At 36.1% G+C, this 10,809-nt stretch overlaps 1 protein-coding gene across 8 annotated transcripts in view; it reads right to left on the bottom strand.

Moving 5' to 3' along the window:
- LOC100032638 (protein unc-93 homolog A) overlaps window positions 1-10,809 on the bottom strand; it is a 212,407-nt gene that overhangs the window by 192,502 nt on the left and 9,096 nt on the right. For 2 of the 8 annotated variants that reach the window (XM_056819022.1, XM_056819020.1), the window contains exon 1: window positions 7,804-9,017. The exons of 5 other annotated variants lie outside the window; for them this stretch is intronic. The gene's annotated coding sequence lies outside the window, so the exon portion shown is untranslated. Of the gene's footprint in view, window positions 1-7,803; window positions 9,018-10,809 lie in introns of those variants that run through there. One more of the 8 variants, XM_016429007.2, reaches the window with a different exon arrangement.

Here is a 10,809-nt window from a genome sequence, read left to right on the forward strand (position 1 = left end):
GGAAAAAACAAGGCATTTTTTAAACCAGCATAACAAGAAACATTTCCTTAAGATCTATCCCCCTATAGTGTGCCATACCGCCAAGGGGAGGTACATACATTGGAACATGTATTGTGGGGCACACAGGTAAGTCATCTCTGGTGCCAGGACATACACATTCCAGGAACAACCCAAGATGCAAAGTAGCTAATCATTGGAAAGGCAGCAGAGAAGTTTTGTCTTTTTCTTCTCTTCTTTCGGCTAGATATTCCACCGCTGGACTTCTCTGCTCTCTTCATACATGGTTCTCAGCTATGTAGGCTCTTTGGGTCTTCTGATGTTCTCTGCTGCCTTCCGCTGGAATTCACCTGCCAATAGGTCTCCCTTCAGGAAGGAGAGGGCTTAACTTTTTAGGTACTTCTTATACTATTACTCAACAAAATCCATCCAGACAGCAGTAGAAGCAAAAGAAAGGACAGGAGACTATGGGAACTGAATAGTGCCTACTCTGTAAAGATAAAACCACTATTGTTCAGTTATGTATAAATCATCATGACCTCATTTGGGGTTTTCTTGGCAAAGATACCAGAGTGATTTGCCATTTTCTTCTTGGGTTCATATTACAGATGAGGAAGCCAAGACAAACAAGGTTAAGTGACTTGCTCTAGGTCACATAGCTAGTAAATGTCTAAGGCTGGATTTGAAATCAGGTCTTCCTAACTCCTGTCTCAGCCCTCTATCCATTGTACCACCTAGTTGTCCTAAAACCACTATATTTGCTGTTTTTGCAACCTTTTTCTTTGCTTTTTTTTTCAAGGAAAGAACACTAATAAAGTATATTTTTGTAAACATCTCAAAAAATCTTTCAAGCTAATATTGTCTCTCCTTTTCATTGCTTTTCTCTTGCTGAACTTATAAGCTCCCTGGCCCCAGTGTTCTGTCCAAATAGAAGTTGGAAAATTCCTTTCAACTCATTGTGACTTGGTGTTAGCTTTCATCACTTCTAAAGATCATAAGTACTCCATTTAGAAAAAAAAAACTACAAAAAAGCTCTATAGATTTGGGGTGACTAGATCTTGCTTGAATTCCCAAAATGTCCCTTGTTGCCATGCAAATCTACTTTGGGGAAGATGCAAAAGAGTCATTTGAAGTAGACCCAAAACTTCATATTACTTTCTTATTCCATATTCCTGTGTTTCTTATGCGTTTCTTCTAGAACCAAATGTTTTGGTGTCCCTACAAAGATCACTAAGCAGGAGAATAACATGTATTATGATTAAAATTATCTCAAGATTGATTTTGGGTAAGAATATGTTTATCAATTATATCAGGTGTATTGGCTAAGCCAGAGTCATAATCAATAAAGTGATATAGGTCTCCATAACTCTCTTGGAACCAGAGATCACCCAAGCTAGGTCAGGAGGCTTAATAAATAGATTTTTAGGTACTTGTTATTCAGCCCCTTCTTTGAATATCCCAAGACATCTTTAATTGGTGATAGCTAATTAAGAGATAGTCCATCAACTTATCCACCCCTCTCTATACCGACTTCATGGGGAACACATACATAGAAAAATAACCTTTGTCTCCTTCAATTATTAAACAAATTCTGTTTTTAAAAAAAAGGAAGACATTCCTTGAGATTCCCAAGGACAAAGAAAATGCAAAAAGCAGCAGACTGGATGGTATCTCTGATCCAGATCCTAGAGAGAAAATTACACAGTAATTCTCCCTAACATGTAGGAATTAATACAATATATGAAAAATAAATTCTCATACTGATTAGAGAAGTACTTTGAGATGAGTAATGTGACACTGGAGTGCAGAGTACATTGATGAATGACATAAAGGCAGGGTTGGGGCAGAGTCAGATGCTTTTACAATAATCTATGTGTGAAGTGATGAGGACCTAGTCTAGTACAGTAGCAATTAGTATGAATACTATTGCTACTAGTAGTAGTAGTGTGTAGTATAGCAGGTATTTATAAGGTGCTTTAAGCTTTCCAAAGTACCTTTATATACACTTATTTGAGACTCACAAGATAAGGAAACTGAGGTTGAATGAGGTTAAATGACTCACCTAGATATGTTTCTAATGTGATGACCCACAAGCATGGAAAGTAAAATTAGAACATGGGGTTTTCTATCATCAGGCTCTCCTATTCTATCTATGAGCCATATTAACTCTCATACAAGGATATAACCAACATTTCAAAGGATGAATCAGCGATATCGGCTGACTAATAAGAGGCGAATAAGGAGGATTCAATAATAACTCCAGGGTTTTATACCTAGGTGATTGAGAAAATAATAAATCATTGATGAAGAAGGAAATCAAGAAAAAGAGTCAATTTTGCTGTTGCTGGTCAGTCTTTTTCAGTCGTGCCCAACTCTTTGTAATCCCATTTGGGGTCTTCTTGGCAAAGACATAAAAGTCCTTTGTCATTTCTTTTCATCTCTTTTTACAGATGAGGAAACTGAGGCAAACAGGATTAACTGACTTATGCAGGGTCACACAGAGTCAGTAGTCTGGGCTGTAACAGTAAATATGTTTCCTCCTCTCTGATTTTTCCATAATCTGTATCTCCTTCCCTATATCCATATATCTCATAAAACCTGGTTGTGTAGTCAGCAGGCAAGTCAGCGTGTGACTCCCATGATCTTTACAAAACGACTGTCAATTCGATTTGTGATGAATCCTTCTATTTCTCAATTGCAAGTTTATCCTGTCTATCCCATTTGGCTGTAGACAGGAGCTGTTTCGAATATAATCAGTCAAACAAATATTTGTTGAACATTTACTCCCTGAAAGCCACTGTTTTAGGCTCTTATTAAGTGTCCACATGTTCAGCGAGATAACAGAATTATGCTAATTCAAGGGTATAAAGACAGAATGTGCTAAGGATAACTGTAAGTTTTGCAAGAACACCTTGCTTTTTAACATACTCATTGGGCAGTCAGGATGAAGGACAAAGGATGAAGAGGGCAAGCAAGTGTGTAGGAAAGGAGCATTTGACTCTTGATTCCTTGGCTCCAAGGAGTTATAGTACTTTGTGAAATTAACTTAATGACCATTATAATGACAACTAATATTCTCATATTTCTATTAAAGGTTTGAAAACAGCTTTCACATATTATCCCACAACCCTATGAGATAGGGACTGTTAGTATTCCCATATTACAGATGAGGAAACTGAGGCAGAGAAGTCACCCAGAATCAAATGGCTAATTTCACAAGCAGGAGTCAGCATTTCTAGATCCCTCAACTGAACTGTACTAAGTAAACTCTAAGGTACCTTGCAAATCTAAAATATCTTTCAAAAAGTATGATACACCAGTGGTATGTGCTTACACATTTCCCCCCTTAGAATAAAGTTACCAAAAGGGCAGGACTTGTGGCTTTCTTTTTATTCTCCAACAATATTTAGTTTGATAATAATGGTGACTATCCCAAGATACTGAAAAAAAAAACTTATAAATCACTAAAGCATAATTGTTCATTTTCAAGGAATTGTGGAGAAGAGGAATCATGTCAAGAGACTGAGCCAAACAAATGACTAGATTTTCATTCATATAAAGTAAGGAGATTGAAAAGATGACCCTTGATGTCTCTTCCTGCTTAAAATTCTGTGATTTTGTTTTTGATTAATGATAAAATAAGGAACTAAAATTTCCAAAGTAGCCATGCCCAAAACTTAAATATGTACTAAGTCACTTCTGGGGAATACTTATTTTTCAGGCTTCTCTGAGGAACCAAAAAAAGAACTGAGGCTTTCAAAAAAAGGTTCTTGATTCCATTTTCCATTAAAAACAAAACAAAACAAAACAAACAAACAAACAAAAAAAACCCTCTTACCTTCTGTCTTGGATATTAGTTCCAAGGTGGCAAGGGCTAGGCAATTGGGGCTAAGTGACTTGTCCAAGGTCACACAGCCAGGAAATATCTGAGACCACATTTGAACCTAGAACTTCTCGCCAGGACTGGCTCTCAATTCATTGAGTCACCTAGCTTCTCCTTTGATTTCATTTTCTAGATAACTTAGTGGTTAAGTCTGAAATGGCAAGGAGGTAAAGTGCAAGTCTGCTTTACCAATACAGCATTTGGCTTAGGAGATTGAGTGAATGTGAGATAATTCCAGAAATCCAAATCAGCTTTTATGCTGCATCCTTTAAGCCTATAAAATGGTGGCATGTATTAATGATCCAGTAAAGGAGTCCAGTATCTTCAGTCTTTCAGGTGGAACTCTACTTGAGGCAGCAGCTTAGTAGTGGTTTTTTAATACTTTTTTATTGATGTTGGTTCTTTTTACATCACTTCTATTTGCTTAATGTATCCTTCTCCCTTTTCCCTCCTAGAGGTATGACTTATAGGTGGAAGAAAGAGACAGACAGACAGAGACAGACAAAGAGAATGACAGACAGAGACAAAGACAGAGAGAGTGACAGAGAAAGAGACAGAGAGACAAAGAGAGAGACAGACAGAAAGGCAAGAGATAGAGATAGAGACAGACAGAAAGTGACAAAGAGAGATAGAGACAGAGAGACACAAAGAAAGAAAGACAGGAGAGAGGGAGGGAGAGAGAGTTCAGCAAAAATTAATAGGCACATGGAAGAAGTCTGACACTATCTGGATAGTTCAATACCCAGGGTCCCCTACCTCTCCAGAGAAGGAAGACAAGTACATTTACATTTATATCTGTATGCTAAAATTTCACATTTCGTTAAAATTTTTGTTGTTTTTTATTTCTCATTAACATTGTAATTATTGTTATCATATTATATGATACAGTTTTTCTACATTTTATCATTCTTATGTCTTCTTAGGCTCCTCTATACTCATTATTTCTTATAGTGTAATATTATTCCATTACATTCATGTGCCATAACTTGTATAGTTGTTCTACAGTCAATGGGCATCCATATTTTTTCAAGTTCTCTGCTATTGCAAAAAGTGCTACTAAAAATATTTGGGTATTTTTGAAGCCTTTCTTTATGTCAATGATCTCCTTGGAGTATATGCCTAGCAGCGGGATCCCTAAGCCAAAGGATATAAGCATTTTATCAACTTTCTTTGTATAATAACAAATTGCTGTCCAGGGCTGCTAAACCAATCTGCAGTTCTGCCAATAATACACTAGTGTACCCCTCTTTTCACAACCTCTCAACATTGACTGTTCCTATATTTTGCCATCATCATCACTGACAATTTGTTGAGTGGGAAGCAAAATTGCAGAGTTTTTCATTGAATATCTTTGATTTTTAGTGATTTAAGCTATTCTTTTACATAGTTATTAATATAATATAAGAGGACCTGTTGGATAAAGCAGTGGACCTAGAATTAGGAAGATCTGAATTCAAATCTAGTCTCAGATACTAACATGTTTCAACAATAAGTTCTAGGTTCAAAATTTTATATATACAACTATATTATTCCTCTGCACAAACCAGGCAGTTTAAGAGAATTAGCTTGATTCTAATGCTCAGTTGCTATTTGAATTTCCTAAACCTATCAACATAACAATTTGCTAACTTGTATCACAGGACAGTTATAGATGGGAAAACTTTAAGTCTTTTTCTATGGGACTTGAACCCAAGGTAAAGAATGAAATACATGAATACCAGTCTTAAGAAGTTAAATGATGGTGGTCACTTCCAATATAGAAAAGCACTCAGCCTTTGATTACAGATTTATGTTGATAAATTTCAACCAGAGGCTCACTTTATAAGTCAGAGCCTCACAGCATTTTGATTCTCCCCTCAGTCTGTTGTTGGCAGTGTCTAAGTCAAGTACAGGGTTTTAGGTAAAGATGAAACAGCAAGAGAAATGTAAAAACTTAAATCCTCCAAAGTTTCTAGTGAACTTTAGGTTAAAAGAATTAGAGACATAAAGTTTGAGCTAGTTTTCACCATGTGACCTAGTTATTGGCAAAGCAAAATTATAGTGACTCTATTAAATTTTTTGCAAAAGATTTTTAAGAGAAACATCTAAGAATCTCTACAAATGAAGCTGCTCTGAGAATGAGGACATTCTAGAATGCCCAAGAGAAGAGGTTTCCACACCAGTTGATTGCACTAGGAATGAAATATCTAAGCCCAAAGATATGATGGACTGATGAAAAATGAATGAAAAAATGGATGATGAAAAAGTCAGTGGTTACAGATTACTAAAAAAAATAAAGCCTGAAAATGTACCTTTCCTCTCACTCTTTCTCCATGCACTGATTACTTTGTAAGGTCTACTTACTGAAGGGGACTGCCCCCAATGTTTCCTGTCAATGTGTCTGGGGAATCTCTCTCCCTCTTCCCTTTATATTATTCCCATCATGGGGAAACACTTAAGCCACATGACTAACAACCCTGGATATGATGTGTTTAGTTCCTTCAGATATTTTTTTTAATCCGGATAAGTCACCTTGAGAAGCAGATATATTTAATGTAATTTTATAATTGTCATATCAGTTAATGATCACTAAGGAAACTTTTGTTCTCAGTGAATTAAAGGGAGGAATGAGAAAAATTAATATTATTCTGCATTATTTCATAGCCAATATTGCTCTATAACCCATCATATTCCCATTTTGTCTAATCCCATTTCTCAGTGTGAGAATTTATTTTTCATATATCATATATCTAATTAATTTCTATTGTGGATTAGAGAGAATTTATGTATATTCTTGGGTCTGGGTTCTGGGTCACAAATTCTGCTTTTAAATTTTCTTTGCCATAGGAATTCCAATGAATGTCTTCCTGTTAACAAAATTTGATTAATAGAAGAGTGAGACAAAGATTCCCTTCCTGCCTATGTGACTGGCCATCACATGGGGATGAGGCAGGATAGATAATCTGGTGGACCATTTGCTAATTAGCTATTTACTAACTAGGGCTCCCTTGGGATATTCAAGGGAGAGGCTGGATAATGAGCTCCTAAACTGTATTTATATATTTGTCTGATAGAGTTTAGGGGCCACTGACCTATCACTTTATTGGTCATAATGCTAGCCTAATCAATAAATTGATATTCTTACCCAAACCAGTCTCTCAAAATAATTGCAATTGTAACATTAGCCTAGCTCAAAGGGATATCTCTTCCAATCCAAATTAAAGACATGGTTGAAGAATGTATTCTCTCCTAACTCCTGGAGCATTTGTTCCCTAACTAGTTTAAAGTGGAATCCTTGCTTTGATTACCTATAAACATAAGAATTAGCTTGGACTGGTTCCCTCCCCAAGAGATGGCTCTCTGGTCCTTGATTTTCCTTGTCAAAGTTACGGGTGACTTGGTCTCCAGGGGGAAGGGGAAGAGAGAGATAGGAATCATGTTTGGAGTGGTTCTGTTTTTCTAGCCAAAACTACTAGAGGAGATCAAGTCTCATAAACCAATTTAGCATTCCCTAATTGTCTAAAAGAGGCATTATCTACATGTATAACCCAGTGGAAGTACTAATCAGATCTGGGAGTGAGGAGGATTGAGGGGAGGGAGAGAACGTGAATCATATAACCATGGAAAAATATTTTTAAAATAAAATTTAAAAATAACAAAATAAAAGAGGTTTTATCAACCACATTTGAAGACCAGTCCACTTTCTCTAGCTATAGCTAATAAAGAGATTTTCCCTACTACCTGACCTCACCTAATCCTTGGGATCTCAATAAATATGATCTTTTTTTTTTATGGGTTTTTTCCCATTAGGGTCTCTGACCCTCTGGGGGTGTGTGAGGGGAGAAATCTGACCCACTCCATTAACAGCTATACTTGACACTGCTAATAAACTTATCTTGCCCAGAAAACTTGCCTCAATTTACCTTCATTGCATTTTTACTCACCACAATATGGGATGGCTTTTCTAAGAGGAAAAATGGTTGCTACTGGCCACCAGAATTCAGTCAGCTGGTAGACATTCAAGTTTTTATTTTACCTACTGAACCTTTAGCTTCAATTGTTTCTGTAAGGCAGTTTAAGAATTATACTAGGGAATGAAATGGAATATTACTCACAATGGAAAAATCCGGAATCTTTAGTCTATCCAAAGCTCCAGAGTAAGGGTTCTTAATCTTTTCATGCCATGGACCCTTTTAACAGTTTGGTAAACCCTCTAAACCTCTACTTAGAATAAGATTTCTTTAAAACAAAGGATGTCTCTTATGTTGAAATAAGGACGTATTTTTTCTCATCCAAGTTCATGTTTCTCTGCATCCATGGACCCTTAGGGAATCTACAGAATGCAGGTTTTAAGGAGCTCTGCTCTAGAGCCATCACTCCATGGTTAGCTACTTATTTTTCTGGTTACAACACTCATCATTTTGATAGACTTTAGATACTTCTATACTATGATGACACAATATATTGAAACATGTTTAAAAAAAAAAGAAAAGGAAATGGCTTATGTATTCCTGAATAGACTTCTATACCTTGGTTAGTCTTATAAACCTCTTCCCATTTACCTTCTCTGATCTTCAGAGACAGAAAGAGAAAATTCCCAAAGGGCTTACATCCAAAGTTAAGGAAAGGAATAAAGGAAGGGATGTATGTGTGTGCGTGTTCAGAAATTGGAGTTGAGAATATGGGATCTAAGAATCAAGGAAGATACCAAGTTTTAGACTTGGTTAACTAGAAGGGTTGGGAGGCGAATGCCATCAATAGAAATAGTGAAGTTTTGAGGAAGGATAGATTTTAGCAGTAGACTATGTCATGTTTTGGACATGCTGACTGGACATCCCCATGAAGATGGCCAGCAGGCAGCCAATAATATGGATCTAGATTTCAGGAAAGAGATTAGAGATGGATATACAGATGTGGGAATTGTCTACATAGAGATGGTCATTAAAACCATGGCAACTGATTCAAAAGAATAAGAAGGGGTAAGGTAGGAGATGCAACTACCCATAGGAGGAAGGAATGTGAAGTAAGAAGGCAGATGCCACTAGAACCTAATTTGAAATACGTTTTCTTAGTAGATTTTGTAATTTGCCATTTTCTCATAAAATTCCTGGTTCATTCAAAGTAGAAGTATATATTCTGAAACATGAATTAAAAGGAAAAGAAAGAACTTTTCTAATTGAGTTGTTTTCGATTTTAACACCGTTTTGGAAACATTTCTGTGTCTTGGGGTGGTCTATACCTCTGACATTTTATAAATTGAACTAATAAAATGAGTGGTTCTAATTCTGTGCATAGTCAGGCATGGGACATTTAAAGCAGATTGTTTAACTAGTGCTCATTAGAGACTATAGCCAGGCCAAAAGAAACCTTTCTTAGAGAAAAGTAGAATCATATTAAGTTTCATTTTCTGATACATGTATATGTCTATATTAGAGAGGCACAGTTTTATACATATTTTATATCTACAGACGCATATATATATATATATGTGCATATAAACACATGATTTAGGGAATCACTAGAGGGGAGAGAAGACTTTCATAACATGGAAGAACTTACCCTTGAATAGCACAAACTTGTTAACCAGAAATGGCAAACTATAACCTAAGGGTCAAATCTATTCCCCTTTCTCTGTTTTCAACTATATTTGAAAATATAAAAAAAAAAACACTCCAAGCTCAAGAGCCAAATAAAAATAAATGGTGGCTAATAGTTTGTCAACCCCTAGTATACATGAAAGGTAATGCTGCCATTTTGTTACATAAATGAAATGTTGACATGATTGAAAAATAACATTATGAAATTTAGTCATATAACCTACATGACTGAAGAGTGATAAGAAACACTGTAGGCTATTCTGTATGTTCTCCTCATCACTGGGGACAGGGAACACTTTCACAGTTCAAGGTAAATAACCACAGAAATTGCTAACTGGATCATCCATCTGAAAACCTAATGGTGCAACAAGACCTAGAGTTGGGAGCCTGGCAGAGGTGAAGGAAGAGTGATGTGGGATATTTTTTGTGTCCTCTTCTGCAAAATGAGGGGGTTCGCTTGGAATCACTAAGGTCTTTCTGGTTCTAAATCTATAATTCTATTATAATTACTTTCTTCTAGCCAGGTGAGCGATAGACAGAAGAGAAGGAAATTTCTTCCTTCTTTGAGAGGCAGAAGAGAGATTTGAACTGAAAGGCTGTGATCCATACCTATATTTTACCTATAAGGAAAGTCAGAAATAGAGAGAGATGGATAAGATAAAAAAGAACTACCAAGAGCTCTCACTTATAAGAAATAGCTCTCACTTATTTCCTATATTTCTAACAGCTAGTTAGAGTTATGTGGTGATAACTCATTTCTGAGGGGACTGAGTCTTTGGGTCCTAAGAAGAAACCCCTCAGGCCCTGGATAGGCAACAGAAATGACCCATAAAGAGGCACCTGCTGGGGAAACTTTACTTCTTATATATGAAGGAAATTTTACAACAATATTGTAGGGTATCCAAGATGCGTTGTCCCTATTTGCCAAGAAAGGAAATTGAGCTATAGCAGAATTAGTTTAACATAAAACCAATGGAATAAAATATGAATTCTTAATAGTACAGATGTTATAAGCAAAATGAAACCTGGTATTTTGTATTAACAATGGTAATTCACAATTTTTTCCCCTTCTTTGTTCTCTAATATTTAAAATCTAAGAGAGGTTGGGGAAGAATTTTTCAAGTATTTTCATCTGAAGCTCCTTATTAACACCATTCTTGGCTTTATGATAAGGTACTCAAGGAACAGGTGCTCAGCTGAGAGTGAAGCCTGTATGATAAGACAAACACTTAGAGAATTCCCATCAAGAACTTCAGGAGCTATGTTTTTTTGAAAAAAAAAAAAAGAAAAAGAAATTCTTTATTTTCTCTTCCTAGAAATGGAGTGAGAAGTGGGCCTGTTGATGTTGATATT

The sequence above is a fragment of the Monodelphis domestica genome, chromosome 2, assembly GCF_027887165.1.
Source record: "Monodelphis domestica isolate mMonDom1 chromosome 2, mMonDom1.pri, whole genome shotgun sequence".
Taxonomy (NCBI): domain Eukaryota; kingdom Metazoa; phylum Chordata; class Mammalia; order Didelphimorphia; family Didelphidae; genus Monodelphis; species Monodelphis domestica.